Raw genomic sequence first — 17,184 nt, 5'->3', positions numbered from 1 at the left:
TGAATTATCCGGTGCCTTATCTACTTTGGCCTCAATGCTTCCATATCATGGAAACACATACATCACTCCATTGGAAATTCAAGTTTGGGACCAACATGGCTATTGTAATAAAGTTGAAGCAGAACTAGATGGTGTGTCATGGTACTCAGAGATCAAGATATTCTTAAAGACAGGGAGATGCCCCGAACATGCCAATTGAAGCCAAAAAAGAACTATTAGACGTCTGGCTAATGGCTTTCTTTCGAGCGGGGATGTTTTATATAAAGAATTCTGAATCAAAACTTGTTGAGATGTGCGGATGCTGAAGAAGCCGTGAAGATCATGAATGAAGTACATGCCGGGGTCTGTGAACCACACATGAATGGATATGTCCTTGCAAAAAAGATACTCCGAGCGGGTTATTATTGGCCTACCATGGAACGGGATTGCTTTCGCTTTGTGAAAAGATTTCATCAATGTCAAATTCATGGTGATCTCATTCATTCACTTCATTCAAAATTCCACCCGATGGCCTCTCCTTTTACCTTTGATTCACAATGAATAGATGTCATCAGCCAATTGAGCCAAAAGCCTCTAATGGACATCGATTAATTTTGGTCGCAATTTATTAATTCACCAAATGGGTGGAGGAAATTACTTTCAAAGCAGTCACTAAGAAGGAGGTCATAGATTTTTTCCATTCAAACATCATTTGTCTATTAGGTATCCCAAGAGCTATCATCACACATAATGCTATTGCAATATGATGCAGGAGGTATGTGAGCAGTTCAAAATTGTGCACCACAATTATTCTCCATACCGACCAAAGGCTTAAAAATTTATGGAGTCATCCAGTAACAATATTAAAAAGATTCTCAGAATGATGGTTCAAGGAACCAAACAATTTCAAAAGAATCTACCTTTTGTACTTTTAGGATATCGCACAACAATGTACACCTTAATTGGTGCAACTCCTTATTTGCTCGTTTATGGGATTGAGGCTAAGATTCCAGCGGAAGTTGAAATTCCATCTCTTCCAATTATTTTTTAGGATGAAAATGAAGATACTAAATGGGTCAAAACCCGACTAGAGCAGCTCACATTAACATATTAGAAACAATGACGGCCATTTGTTTTCGTCAGCTTTATCAACAAAGGATGGCTCATGCATACGACAAAAAGGTGCACCCAAGACACTTTGAAGTAGGTCAACTAGTCTTAAAGTGCATTCTACCACACCATCTTATCAAGTATTGTCAAAAGAAGCCCTGCACATTACTGATGTGGAGGGAAAAATCACAGGCATAATTTTTAATGTGGATACAGTCAAAAGATACTACATCTAATGCGTTCTAAGGTACTGCGACAACTTTAGGGTTAAAAGAACAAAGGCACCTCTTTCAAAAAAAAATCCTCTCTATGAAAATTGTAACTACGTTTGACCTGATTCCGAAAGGATACATAGGCAACCCTTTGGGGTTTGGTCATACCACAATCAGTCTTCTATTTTTTATATAAAATTGGGGCTTTTTTTTATTTTTGATATAGTAATGTTAGATTGTAATTTTGTATATTTAGCAACCGACATTTTGATCAACTCCAAGAATGATATCGATCATCAAAGGACACATTGGTGAAAAAAACCATATGAGTGAAAACCCTTAGGAGCGCCATGAATAAAAAAGTGAAATAAGAGAGTCTTATCGGTGAAAATTTTCATAGGCACCATAAGACGAGAAAAGAAAAAATCTTATCGGTGAATGTCCTGTGGACATCTCAAAATAAAAGGAGAGAAGATCATTGGAAGAAATCTGTAAAGATAACCATTTCTCTATACTCTGAATGAAGGATGCATGGATCAATTTGCAATGACTCAGATTTTGAGAAATAAAGAACTAAAATGGATCACGGGTCAAGTCCAATGTGCATATCATGGTTTACTCAAAGTTGACATATACCTCTAGATAAATTCTCTTTCTCATTTTTTAAATAATCGAATGTCATTCCTTAAGTTCAAAGTTTTTCTTGATCCAATCTTTCAGACTCTTAAATCTAATATTTTTCTAGTCTTTTCGGCATAATCCTTTCATAAAATAAGTTAAAATATTGCAAAGCTTAATGCGATTTTCCAAAAGTTAAAGCTGAGTATCTGAGTTGACATGGCATCGAGCAAGGACTAAATATGTGTCAGATCTTCACTAAAAACTCGTGAAGGAACACGATATAGTCTCTTAGGTCATGAAAAAAAATTCAAAATAAGAATTCATTCATTGGACATCAATCGCATCGCAATATTTAGTAGTACGAAAGGTAAAGGACCCTGAATTGACAACGAGGAAGCATCAAAGGTTGTTCAACCAAGAATTTTGAGTAGATCGAAGAAATTGCACAGAAGTATATTCAAGTCATAAGAAAATCAAGGCCAAAAACCAACCACCACATTAAAATAAAATAAAATTTTCTTTTCCTTTTTGTTTTGCTCAATACAAGAACAAAAGAAAATGCAAGATTACAAGTCGAAAATGGAACATCACAAAAAGAAAGTTCTCCAAAGTCATCACATGTTTGTTGTTTCATCTCATGTTATTCGCATTATTGCCTCTCAGTTTGACAACTTCGGGAAATACGCCCCAATCAGAATTTTGTGCAATACGCACCAGTCTGAATTCCGTGAAATGCGCACCGATCTGAGTTTTGTGCAATACACACATGTACTTCATTCATGTGCAATACACACATGTCCTTTATTCATTTGCAATATGCTTAATTATAAATTCTGTGCAAATATGCAATCGTCTTTAATTCATGTGTAATGTGCACCATTCCTTCTTCATATGCACAACACATCAATTTTCTATTCATCGGCAATACACACCATACGCATATCATGGGCAATTCGCACTACCATTCATGGGTTAGACACACCATATTTATATTTGGGTGATACACCCAAACTTAGGTCAATCAACAAAGACAATACGTCTTATTTGAAAATTTCAGGGCAATACACTCATTCCTTCTTTTCTTTCTAGGGCTATACATCCTAGTTCAAGATTATCTTTTTTTTTTTCTTCAACAAACACATCCTTTTGGATTTTGCATTTTGTGATCTTGAGTTTTGAGTTTCAACCGCCAACTCAAGTTAAAACATGCACATGAGAATGATCAGAGATTACACTCAGAGCAAGTAAAAGATCAAGACTAGACCCTTAGAGAAAACATCAAGCAGGGATCTTGTAACCCCTATAATTTAGATGGACATAGTTCTCTAGTTCTTTTCTTTAGAACTATAGGCATTAGATGATGACAAGCAATATGAAGTAATCTTTTTAACACAGTTTTTGATAGTTTCGGCAAGGGGTGTCAAAAATAATCCCAAACATAAGTAACTCGCCTAGAATTTTAAGGGTTGGGCTCAAGATAATTTGATTTGGGTTCAATCTCAACCCATTCAAACCTAACCCATTTGAAGAGAATTCTCCATTAAGCCCAATTCAATATCCAATTTCCACCCATTTTAAAACTTTTTATTAATTAAGATATGTTTCTATACTGAAAGTAAGGGTGGCAGCGGAACCGGTATTTACCGGTTACCGGTCCAGTCCGTCCCAGTCCGGTTCGGTTCTGGTTCAGTACCGGTTGGTACTTGTATGGACCGGTTCTTTTCGGTTCCGAGACAGGTACCGGGTTGAAAATCGGTATTTATCGGTAATTCCCAGTTCTAGAAATTACCGGTCTGATCCGGTCCGGTCTGGTTAATTTTTTTAAAATACAGTCGTAGGGTAACGGCTAGTGGGCCCCCCAACGGTTATTTCAGTAAAATTTCAGCCAATAGGAGCCCTAACCCACCCCAAACTTTTTTAATACCCTAAAGTTTTAAAAATTACACTTTAACCCATTTGTTTACTTATAAATACCCCTAAATTTCATTCTTTTAAATCACAAAATCATCTATTCATCTTCTACTATCTCAACTCTCTACTCTCTAATCTCTAATTCTATAATATATAATATCTTTAATTCCGGTGTTGCCTTATTTGGTCTTTGAAAATTAGATTTGGAGATTCAAAATTCAATTTTCAACTTTCCACATTCGGCTTTCGGCGGTCATAAACGTCTACTTTTTTAAGTAGACGTTCGGTACATTCGTTCGAACTTTAATTTTACTTATCATTTATATTTAAATAATTATTTATTTATTTTGTGATTCGTTATTTGCATTACATTTTTCGTATTATATATAATCTCACGTTTAATTTATTAATATGGATTTCGGTAAAAATATTGTTCAAAAAGGAAAGGGAAAAAAAGTGCATTAGAGCGTGTAAAAAATATTTGTAACTTTACGTCCTCTGATAATGCAAAAACAGGTTGTTCTTCTAAATGAAAAACTAAAAAATCTACTATATTAAGAATAAATATGGATGATTATAGACATGTTGATGATATGGTTTTTAATATTGATAGTAATTTAGGATTACATCCTTATCATGAACATTTACAACGTCCCTTTGGTAATTTTGATGAGGATTTGCCTAGTGATAGTGATAATGATAATGATATTGATAATTATACTAATACGCCTACTTTTTATGATGATGATGATGAAACTGAGCCACCTACGACTACTAATACTCCCAGTCCCACTCCCTTTCGTTGTCCTGCCCCTGTTCCCCCAGTTGATCCTAGGTCTAAGGTAGAACGTGTTAAAAATCGATTGTTTGGAAATTAATGACACAAAACAAAGATAAAACACAAGCTATTTGTAATAAATGTAAACATAGATCAAATCATAAAACTATTGGCAAATCTGGCAGGACGGGACATTTGAGTAGTCATTAAATGTCTTGTTGTATATTTAATTTTTGCATGCTAAAGCGGTAGTGAAAGCTAAAAAAAATGGTACCCCCCTTCCTGAAAATGTAGGAGTAGGCGGCTCTAACATGGTACAAACACAATTAAATCCGTCCTAGTTTACCACTTTCATATATTAGAGAAAAAGATCTTGAAGAACTAGCTAAATTATATGTGTTATGGGTTTGCCATTTACTTTTGCTGAAAATCCCGGTTTTATACATTATATTCAAATTGTATATATAATCAAATTTTTAAAGGTTTTGCTAGAAATACAATAAAAAAGGCTGTATTTGATTATCATGCACAACATTTTCAATATTTTCGTTGTTTATTTTATTATAATACTTGTAAAATATCTATTACTTCTGATATGGGTCGTAGTGTAAACGAAAATGATTATTTGACTGTTACTGCACATTGGATTGATGAAAATTGGTATATGCAAAAAAGAATTTTAGGTTATAAATGTTGTCAAATGCAAAAAATCTGTAGTTATATTGCTCAAACTATTTTAGATATTTTACAAAGTTATGGAATATGTGATAAAATAAGTAGTATAAACTTAGATAATGCTTCAAGTAATAATGCCGCTGTTGAATATTTAAAACCTACACTTTTTCCTTTCTATGGTGATAATTATCATATTAGGTGTAGTGCACATATATATAATTTGATGATTAGAGATGATGTACATATGTATGATAATTGATGTACGAAATTTGAAAATGCATGTCATTTTATATTTAAATGTCAAGTTAAGTCTAGGCGTAAAGATTTTCAAAATCGCTATTTTGAAAATAATCTTTCACCTAGAAAAATTCCAAAAACAGTGACTACTAGATGGAATACTTTATATGAAATGCTTGTAGTCACTTATGAATATCGAATACCCTTACAAATGGTTTGGAATGCTCATAATTCTGATATGACATATAGACTAGATAATTTGTTGATTGGCGTGATATAAATTAACTTATAGATTTCCTTAAAGTTTTTTACTTAACTATAAAAAGAATATATGTACTTTATAATGAATCAATTTGTATTGTTTTGCCTGCTATTTGTATGATTTCTTTTAAATTAAATAAATTTAAAAATAAACCAAGATTTCAAAGGAGTATTGAAAAAATGGTTCTAAAATTTAAAAAATATTATATTCCTATTCCTCAAATTTATTTAACTGCATGTTTGTTAAACCCTAAGTATAAAGATTTAAGTGCATCAAGAATGGTTGAAAAAATGTATTTTAACTTAGATATTAATGATGTATTAGAAGAAATTCCTCGTTGTCAACAAGTTAAAGATAGCATAAAATTTATCAAGTGAAAATGAACCTGAAAGATCTAGGGTTATATTTGATGAAAATAATATTGATTATTATTTACAGGATTATCTTGAACTTTCTCACGATAATAGAAATGATTTTGATGCCTATATTATTTAAAATACAGAACCTACTGAAGTGTTTCTCCAATGATGGAGAAATCGCGGCAAAGGATTTCCAAAACTAGTACCGATGGCTCGAGATTATTGGCAATGCAAGCGTCGTCGGTAGCTTCGTAAGGCGTCATTAGTGCAGCAAGGTTTCAACTTGGAGAACATAGGTATTCACTAGCAGCTGACAGCTTGGAGATATCGGTATTATTTCGAGATTGGATTAATGCCGAGAGAAGAAATTTGGGTCGTGAACCACTACCGACCAAATTTCAAGATGACGTTGATGAAGTAATGCAGGATTATAGTGACGACGGGATTGAAGCAATGGAAGATCTTTCTATTCAACCAATTCCCAAACATGTTAATAAAGAAATGTTGAATGATTTACGCAGGAATTTATATGGTGGCACCAACTATTAGTAAAAGTATGAAATTCGAGATTTAATTCAAACAGAACCCTTACTAGAAGGTGGTTGTGTAGATTAAATCTTTTAATACTCTACTAATATTTTTGTAAATGTAATTGTAATATCAAATAAATATTAATAAGAAGATAGGCTATTCGTCTTAATTTATTTTTTAATATTGTTGTTTTAATATAGTCAATTTTTAATTTTATATCTTTAAAGTTTAAATTTAAAAATTTTAAACTTTAAGAGTTTGAAATTTAAATTTTATAACTTTAAAATTTGAATTTAAAATTTTCAAACGTTAAATGTTTGAATTTAAAAATTTCAAACTTTAAAAGTTTGAATTTACAAATTTAAAGTTTGAAACTTTAAGAGTTTGAAATTTTAAATTTGAAACTTTAAAATTTTGAAAATTTTAAATTAAAACTTTAAAGTTTGAATTTAAAATTTTCAAACTTTAAGAGTTTGAAATTTAAATTTTATAACTTTAAAGTTTGAAAATTTTTATTTATTTTTTAACTTTTTTTAAGTTTGAAATTTAATTTTTTAATTGCATAATTATTATAATAAATATTATATTCAATTAAAAAAAATAAATCTTTAATTTTTTTAATTACCGGTCCGTCCCGGTTTCCTGTCCGGTCTGGTCCGGTATACTACCGGTTCCCTTCCGAATGGGATGGAACAGTACCATTTTTACCGTTTCCTCGGTCCGGTCCGGTACCGGTTCTGAAACGTTACCGGTTCCGGTAATTACCGGAGCGGTTCTCCCGGTTCCGGTACCACTGCCACACTTAACTGAAAGTATGAATTATTATCTATTTGACATCTTTTAGGATTTATCTATCCATTTGTTACTTTTTTTTACAAAAAATTCTTGAATGAAAATTCAAATTGTGATTATAAAAGTTAAATATCAATCTGTTAAATTATTGAGATTAATCAGGTAAAATTAGGCCGATCAAGAACCAATCCGTTTTTAGCCCATTTGAGCCCAAAGTAAACTTGTGCGCATCAAGACCCAACTCGATTTCTGTTAAACCCATTTTAATAATTCCAATATCAACCCAACCCGCCCATTTAACGCCTTTAGTTTCGGCTATCATAGTTCGAACTACACTGAACCGATTTCATTTTAATTGAGTATATATAGAAAACCTCTGAAGTAATGTTCGGTCTTCTTTTTCAAAATGACTTCATCGGAGTTAGAAATAGTAAAAACTTAGTCATTTTGTTCACTTTCTTTGCTTGAATACTCTTTATGTTTCCAAGCAAAGAGGGGTATGCTATGAACACCTAATTTTTGACGTGCTTATTTTACTCCTATAATATATAGTAACGTATTTTTTGAATATATATTTTTATTTTTATTTTTCTGTTGTTTGTCGTTTTGTGTATTATTATTTTTATTGGTCCAAATGACCATATTTTGTTTGAATTGGGCTGATTTAGATTAATTTATGATGGTCCAATTGATTTTGAGCCGATCTAATAGAAATATTTAAGATTGAATCCCAATAATTCATGATATTTTGATCCAAGGGCTATTATTGGACCCTAAAAAAAATACAAAACTCCAAAATTTAACAGATTTTGTATTTTAGATTTTTATTTTTCTTCTTCCCTTCGCTACCGCCACCGCCTCGGTAGCCACCACCTTTTTGGCTGGAAAAATCTTCAAAAATTTACCATCTCTTCCATTTACCCCCCTCTACAGAAATCCACAAACCTTTCATGCATATCTATAGCCAAATTCTATAGATCTAAGAAAAACAAATATGAATCTTCACCTTTCTCCTTCAATTTATGAATTTCCGATCATCCCCATCTCAAACCCTTTTAATAAATGTGTAGAGATCTTCAAGGGATATCTTTTGATATAAATTTTTGGTCCAAAATCAATCAAAAAATTTCCATCAATATTTTCTGGCGACCTTCATTTACCCGAAAATTTATTTCAATCTTTCCCCCCTTTCAACCTTCAAATTTATCCTTATCATTTTCTTTTTACCATATAAGTCATTTTAAAGTTTGATTTTATATTGTTTTGTTAATGTTGTTTAACTTTATCATGTTGGTTTTGTTACTTGAATTATTATCATTATTATTTTTACAATTTTTTTTAATTGCAGTTTTATTTTTATTTTTATTGTTTGACATATTTTTTTGTATTTGATCATCAAAAATATTTTAGATGTTTAAATTTTGTGTTAGTGGGTCGATTTTTTTTTTGGATTTTTTGGTCTTGATTAAATGGGTCGATATTTTGGACCTGTTTTTTGAATTTAGATGACCCATTAGCTATTATTCAAGGAAAATTTTCAAAATGTCAATATTTTAATATTTAATAGAACCACGTAGCCACACTTTAAATATTTATCAAAAATGTCAATATTTTAACTTGTTATATAATTGATTTATGTATTTTTTTTCTTTGACTTAACTTATTAAAATACAACTAAAAAAATAACAAATTAGAGAAAATCATGGGAGAGAATTTTTCAAATTAAGTAAATAGTGTTGAAAATATATTTTTACTTAATTTACAGATTAGGAGACTAAAAGATATACAAATTCTCTAATCTTCCTCATCATCCAATAACGACTTTCTCCATTAATTATTCTCTTTCTTCGTAGTGAGCAAGACAATTGATCAAGGTTTTTGCCGGAATAAAGGAGATTTTTTTTACATATTAAGAGACTAAGGCAACAAATTCTCTCGTCTTCTTCGTCTTTCGTTAACGACTTTCAATTCTTTATTGAAAATCCTCATTCTACGTAGAAGAGAAGACAATTGATAAATGTTTTTGCCGAAAAAAGGAGATCGGTACAAACAAATAAGCATACAAATTGAGTGGGGCTTCAAACTATTGAATTGGTGCTGAACAACACTACGGTTGTTGGATGCATTGCTGATGTCAAAAATTCGGTATTTATTTGAAAGATTTATTTCGAATTCAAAGTGTTTTGGATACAACAGTTCAAAATTTTATTTGAATACAATTTGACTTTGATACAACAATTGAAAGATCAAAAATTGTATATCATTTGTTTTTAATTTGTATGTTTATTGATGTAAAATTTGTATTTCCTTTCTGTTTCGAATATACATTTGCATCTAAATACAATTTAGATTATGTAATACAAATTCTATATTCAAGCTAATAAATTATAATACAATTAAGTTCAAAATATATTTTTTACTTTGTAATCTGTTTGGGATAAAAACAGTAAGTGATAGAATATTTTGATCTTTTATTATGGATGCTTGGAATACATAATAATTTGGAATTCTACTTAGTTGATGTTCTCTAAATTAGATATTGTATATAATATAATTTTTAAATACGTAACACATATGAAATACATTTTTATCATGAAATACAATTTTCTTTTGAAATACAAACTTTGATTGTTACTATGATTATAAATTTGTATGTTTAGACGAATAGAATACAATTTTTCCTGGAATTTTAAGAAAAACTATACATTTTTGAAAAGTATAAAACTCAATGTTGTATCATTTCTGAATGTACACGAATTTTACATAAGTATATGGATACAGACATGCTTCTTAAATAACTACAAAGTCATTTGGCATATCTATTGGAATAAATACAAACTAAGAAAGAAAAACAAATTTCATTATACAAGCACAAACATGAAAATATTAATGAAAACAACTACACATATAAATATTGAAATGATTACAATTTTAAAAAATGATACAAGATTCTAAAAAAATACAATTACATTGTGAAAGAAATAATTAAATGGATAAGGTAACAAGTGTAAGCTATGAAAATTAATTAAGGTTTGAGTTATTTAAGGAGAGGGAATAAAGAATAAAATTGTGTGAGAGAAAATATAGTAAAAGATTAAGAGAGAGAATGAGAATTTTTCCAATTTCTGGAAAAAAAATGTCGGAAGAGTAAAAGTCGGGATTTAAAAATGGCGGATAATTGAAAGTGTAAAATTTGAGAGAGAGAAAGTATTTTTCTTTTATTAATATGAGAGATAAATAATTGGAAAAGGTTTAATCAATGTGAGGTAAAATAGGAATTAAATTGAGATATATAGTGCTTTTAAGAATAATGACATTTTGACATTTTTATTAATATTTTTAAAGTGTGAAGGTTTTTACTAATTATGTTTTTTTTTTGACTAGGTTGCTAATTTTTCTATTATTCAATCAATGAATAAAATAAATTGGCCATCTAAAATGACATTTGGGCCTCTTTTAAATTTTCTAGATGACCCATACAACTATAATTCAATTAATGAATAAAATAAATGGGTCATTTAAAAGGGCAAAAGAGTCTTTTAATTAAATTATTTTTTTAAAAATAGGGAATATTTCATTGGTCTTCTTGGATGACACTTTGAGAAAATAAAGAGTTCGTTGCATGCATTGACTCTTAAGTTTTCAAGAAGAGTTGGAGATTTAATGCTCAACACCTATTTAAACCCCCTTCTTCTTTCATTTGAGAGGACACAAAAAAATATATATAGAAAAAAAAGAGAAGAACAAAATTATAATAGAGAAAAACATAAGAAAATTCTTCTTCTTATATATTTTTTAAAAAATCTTTGGTGATTTTTGGAATTCAAATAAGTTTGCTTCCACATTTTACTTGTCATCAATTTTAGGTATTTCTTTTACAACATTCTCATTTTTGCAAAAAAAAAAAGGTAAGAATTAAAAAAATGTATATATGGTCTGTTCATAAAAGAAATTTCTCTTAAATAAATATATAAAATGACTATAAAAATAAAAACACAAAATCGGCTAATTTGACATAGTAATCTAGCTATTAGATAAAAATTTGACTATTTTTACGATCTTCTTTCAAAGAAGGCAATGTGGTCATGTTGTATGAAAACTTTACTAATGTTACGACCAGAAAGTACACCCTATAAGTTAGGGCAACCCTTAGGTTGAAACAAGGTGGACTTGAACTTTCGAGGTTTTTCCACAAGCCTCTTAGATATAATTCGTTACATATGACATGAAAAGTGGTGTGAAATTTCAAACTTTTTATGATACATAATAAGGAAAAACATTTTTTATAAATACCAATGGATAGTCTCATTGTCACAAGCCAACTTAAAGACACGACGTAAATATCTTAGGGACACGGTCCTTTACATTGAAATAAATACATAATAAGTCTTAAAAAGAAACTAAAGAAACATCTACTATGCCCTCGAAATTATGAAGACATACTTAGTCTTGAGACAGTCGATTCCCAAGCTTGCCTTCTACCCTTCAACTCGGCTCCGACCTATACTTATAAAGTATAGAAAAGTATGAGGTTAGTACAAACAACGTACTAAGAATGACATTATGCAAAATCATGAACAAAGGGACAAATTTGAAGAAACATACAAGTCATGCTAATTTGATAAAACCCTTTATGAATTAAGTTAGAGACATCACATGATCATCGTTTAATACAAAAGGTGAAACTTCTGTTTTTCTTAACATAACAACACACTTATAGTGAACCCAAAATATCACATGAACTATTCCTATCCTAAGTTGTCATAAGGTTCCCTTAGGTAAGACATAAGGAGATTTCCCATACAACCTACCCAATACTTACCAAATAGATCCTTAAGACTACTAAAAGACTGTCACATCCGGGGAGCACTCCCTAGAAGTAACATGGCGTACTTGACCTCTCGAAGGTCTTATACAAGCTCATAGTTATCATTCATCGCATTAACATAGTAAATTTAGCGGAAAATTCAAAATTTTTCATAGCGCATCATATATTAGAAACTTTACTTAATATATATATAAAACGTAAGTCATAATATATATTTAGACCTTCAGCCTCTTTGCCATATTAGACTCAACAACATTACAGTACATTAGGGACACAACCCTTAAGGCATAAACATAAGTACAACTTTATAAACTTTACAGTAAAGACATCAGTAGGAGATCCTTGAACTTAAGGATTCCTTTCATTGAGCTTGGGAATCATCTATCAAGCTCCTCAATCATATAGTCATCCACTAAGAATCCATAACCTACACTTTGTGTAAAAAGTAGAAACTAATGGGATTAGTACAAGAATGCACTAAGTATGAAAACCATACAAAAACATGCATTTAAAAGAGACATTTTCTTGAAATCATACATCATGCCTTTTTGAGTAAATCTTCATAAAACCTTTATCCAATAGAATTACCATCATTCACATACTTCATATAAACGAATTCAAATGCCAGACATTACATAAGATCACATATAGAACTTATGACATTTACATGTCACATTACAGTGAGCTATTCCTTCTTCATAGTGAACATTTCTTTCTTTTATTAATTAACCTCCCATGTAACCCTGTAGTGATACTTGGTGCAATGTATCACTTTAAGGTCAGAAATAAACATACATATAACCTACATAAGCCAAAACATAACATCATATAAGCATAATATATCAAAGAGACATTTAAGTCAAGACTACATTGGCTCTAGAATAAGCTACTTCAAGTTGCACATATTTTTACTTCTTTTCACTTCCATTATTATAAGACCTTGTTCATGACCCGAATATTAGTCTACTACTGCAATGTACATGTGAATCCTCATAATCCCACACATCCTTAATACACCCCTTATGAGACCACAAACCTTAACATTCTATTCATACATCAATAAGTAAGTTAAGACAACTTCATTCATATCAATACAAGAACTTCATCACATAGTCATTTAGACCCACATAGTGCATATAACGATCAGACCACATTATATAGATTCATACCATGCACATCTTTATAACAAGTAGATAAATACTACAAAGCCATGCATATGGACATACTCATAATCATACACATAAGGTCACCTTTCTATGACTTCCTAAGGAGCTACTTGTGCAATGTCTAGATGGTTTCATTACTTCCACCTATCCTAAGTAACCTCCCTTAAGTCCTCCTTGTTAGGATCCTATTCATTTTCTTCCATTGTCCATTTTACTTTAGGGAAACCATAGCCTTAACCGACACTAAGACCTTGGGTGCTAAACATTGAATTTGGTGTTGTAGAGCCTTACACTAATGGAAGATGTTCCTACCTAGCCAAGGTAGAACAATAACACATGCTAGCATATTAGGTGATATCATTTACTAGATCCTAAGTGGCAAGCATAGTTTATGAAACTTGGGTCTGTTATGGAAATATAAACTCTACACCCTTTGTTGGGTCATGAGGCTATCCACCCTGTGAGGACCGTAGTGGACCCTTTCACCTTCCCTCTTTAAGAAGGTTCCACCCCCTCATCTACAAGTTCACTCGTTGCTAAGCTAAGTTCCCTTTATTGTAAAAGTCTTTATTTATCATTTCTTTATAAAACATAGGTTTTTGGAGAGTCATCCCCTCATATGCTTAGCTCATAGGTCATGTATGAGAATTCCTTTCATCAAGCTATATCATGTGAGAAAACCTTTCACATGGACATAACATATGTAAGCACCTATCTAGTTTAGGATACTCTTGAGCACACCCTTCAAGTCTCTTCTATTGACTAGATCATGTTCATGTATCAATGTATAAGTCTATAGGTGTACCTATATGAGCAATCCTTTCATATCAAAACTCCAAGAAACTATGCACATTCATACTTCATCGTATCATATACTTAACATCATAGCATATAAGTCATGTTTATAACTTGTTCATACAATCCTATGCATGTCCTTAGAAGACCAACCTAGAAACTATCCCATCACGGTGAACATGTACAATGCATAGTCAAAGTTCCATATCCTTGCCTATGCTAGTACATCTATCAAGTCATCCTAGTGAATGAATGATACATCACACAACATCATAGAATAGTTAGCATAACAAAAGACTCATTCATTTAAGACTTACAACATTCTTATAGTAAGCTTTAGTCTTTATGTACCTATCTTAACTTTTCATCACATATAGCATTATAAGACCTCATCATGGGCAGCAAGTACATTTTACCCTAACATAAATATACACATACTTTTGCACTAACCATACCACCTAAATCACAACTAGAATAGGAAAGTAGACATAAGATTCACATGGCATCATCATAAGCACACATTCACATGTTCATCAATTTTCCTACAAGGCTATGGTAAAAACATATATAATGACAATAAAGTAAACATCTCCACCATAAGTGGACCATACCACACAATGTCGTACAAGACTTCATTAACATTATAAAGAAAAGTAGGGAGAAAGAGTAGACCTTAAAAATTCATCAACCCTCTTGACTAACATTAATCACTACACCCTTTCATCAATTATATACATGTACTGGGCAGTAACTAATTGTACTTTAAACATGAGAGAAACCATGTACAAATCATTGCAAGATCAATATACAACTAGTGCAAAAGATTACCATTGTTTTAGAGAATAGATAGACATAGCTCATAAATCAATTTCCCTAGTCTTGTTTATCAATCAAGATTCATCAATAATGCTTATGTAGAGAAGTAGCCAAAGAAAATCATAACTTTAACGAGATACTACTACAACTGCCAATAAACTCAAAATCACTATAAGCATGCTTCATATTAGGAATTCATGGAAAGTAAGTTTACATTGGTAAATCTTATTCAAACTATCATGAAGTGATCCACATTGTATTCGTTACATATAATTCATACTCACATTGCATTATAGGCAGTAGATATGGAGAATTAACCATGATCGATTCATATTACAACTAACTACAAGAAAAATGACCTTTAGCGAAAGAAAATCCCGTCACTATAAGTCTAAATATGGGCGTTAAAGGTCTAAAACGACCGGTCAAAAGTTGGTCGTCACCGGTCGTCAAAAGCTCCGTCGTAAAAGATTAACGATCGGAGTTGTTCGACCGGTTGTTAAATATTATTTAACGACCACAATTAATCCAGTCGTTACATTTGGTTACAACGAAGAAATTTCCCTTCATTGATGGTCAATTGGCCGTTAGAATATTCAAGTACAACAACAAATTAGGAGAGTTATAACTAATTGTAGCGATAAGAATTCATATCGTTGATTAAAGTACTTTTTATTAATCAGATTTCCTGTCACAAATTTCAATCAAATTATTACATCTTATTTATAGTTTCTATTTTTTCCATTATTTCTCAAAATAAACTACTCAATATATATTAATTAATATTTTTCACATCCAATTGAAAATTTGATGTAAAATTACATAGTTAATATTAAAGAACACATTGATTTAATTACTTAATACTTATATGTTCAACACAATACCTAAAAAAAAATACACGTTCAACATAATAAAAAATATGTGTTCGACATCTATCAAATCAAAGATTGAAATTAAGAAAATGACATTATATAGTAACTACAGAAAAATCTGCACTAACAATAAATTATAATATTCTTTTCTACACGCGCCACATGAACTCTTCCTAGGTTGTATTAAATGATGAATTACCGAAGAATAGATTAGTAGTATGCCTGTGCCAGAAGACCTTCTCGTAGATGATTTCTAGTCAGTGTGCCACGAGTGGCTTCTCGATGAATAAGCTGCGATTGCTCTTGTTGATACAGTTTCATTATTTTAGGTAGTTCTGTATTCTAATGATCCCGTCTTACCTGATGATTAGGATTTGCTTTCCCTATTTGAAAAAAGGAGATCTGTGTCACTCTGACTATGCTTCACACTTGAAATTCTACAGCTTTCAAGAGCTCATCATAGCCCTTTTTGTGACTCGAATCCAGTTCATCATAAAGTTTTTTGTGATCACGCTCATCATAATCTTTCCTTAAAGTAGATGACCAGTTTGAAATCTCAACACCAACATATTCATTGAAGGAGTATCTTCTTTTTCACCAAAATCGCATCAAGGTGACATGATTCGAACCTATGGCCTTCTGTACCCAAAACAGATGTGCTGACTAGACTGTGCTACACCTCCTCTCACCACCCTGAAGCATATAGATCCACCCGATCGATGAACACTCAAACCGAACTCGACCATCCTTTTGGATGGATGCGAGAACCAATCCGAGTAATCAACCGCTTTTTTTGAATCTGCCTCAAGCACCCCAACCCTACCTCCAAAAAGTCGTTCGTATAGTGCAAGAGCGCTCATATTTTTTTGCTTACTCTTTTACTTTCACTTCTCAATCCGGATCACTCCCGGCTATGGTTTTGACCTTTCTCCTGTTTAGAAGTGGATTCGAACCACCGACACAAGGATTTTCAATCCTTTGCTCTAACCAGCTGAGCTACCTGAACCACTTTCCTAAAGTCTGTTTTCTTAATCGAAGAGCGCCCTACCTTACCACTTGACTAGTAAGGGAAAATCCCTTTACTAAACTATGAAAATAGAATGTATAGGATTTTTTCGCTTCTTCGTCAAGATTTCGAGAAGCTCTTTAAACTGCCACCTAATCCCCCGACATGCTCAAGAACCGATATCCGTCTAGGGACTGCTGGAGGGAGCTTACTTATAGAAAGAAGATAGGCCAG

General features: G+C 31.7%; 1 non-coding gene across 1 annotated transcript; it reads right to left on the bottom strand.

Annotated features, from left to right (window-relative positions):
* Positions 1-16,876: 16,876 nt before the first annotated feature.
* TRNAF-GAA lies at positions 16,877-16,950 on the bottom strand. The gene has a single exon. It is a non-coding gene; the product is annotated as a tRNA-Phe (tRNA).
* Between the last annotated feature and the right edge of the window lie 234 nt (positions 16,951-17,184).

The sequence above is a fragment of the Solanum pennellii genome, chromosome 4, assembly GCF_001406875.1.
Source record: "Solanum pennellii chromosome 4, SPENNV200".
Classification (NCBI taxonomy): Eukaryota; Viridiplantae; Streptophyta; class Magnoliopsida; order Solanales; family Solanaceae; genus Solanum; species Solanum pennellii.
The sequence above is the reverse complement of the archived record's forward strand: the minus strand, read 5'-3'. Positions and strand labels throughout refer to the sequence as shown.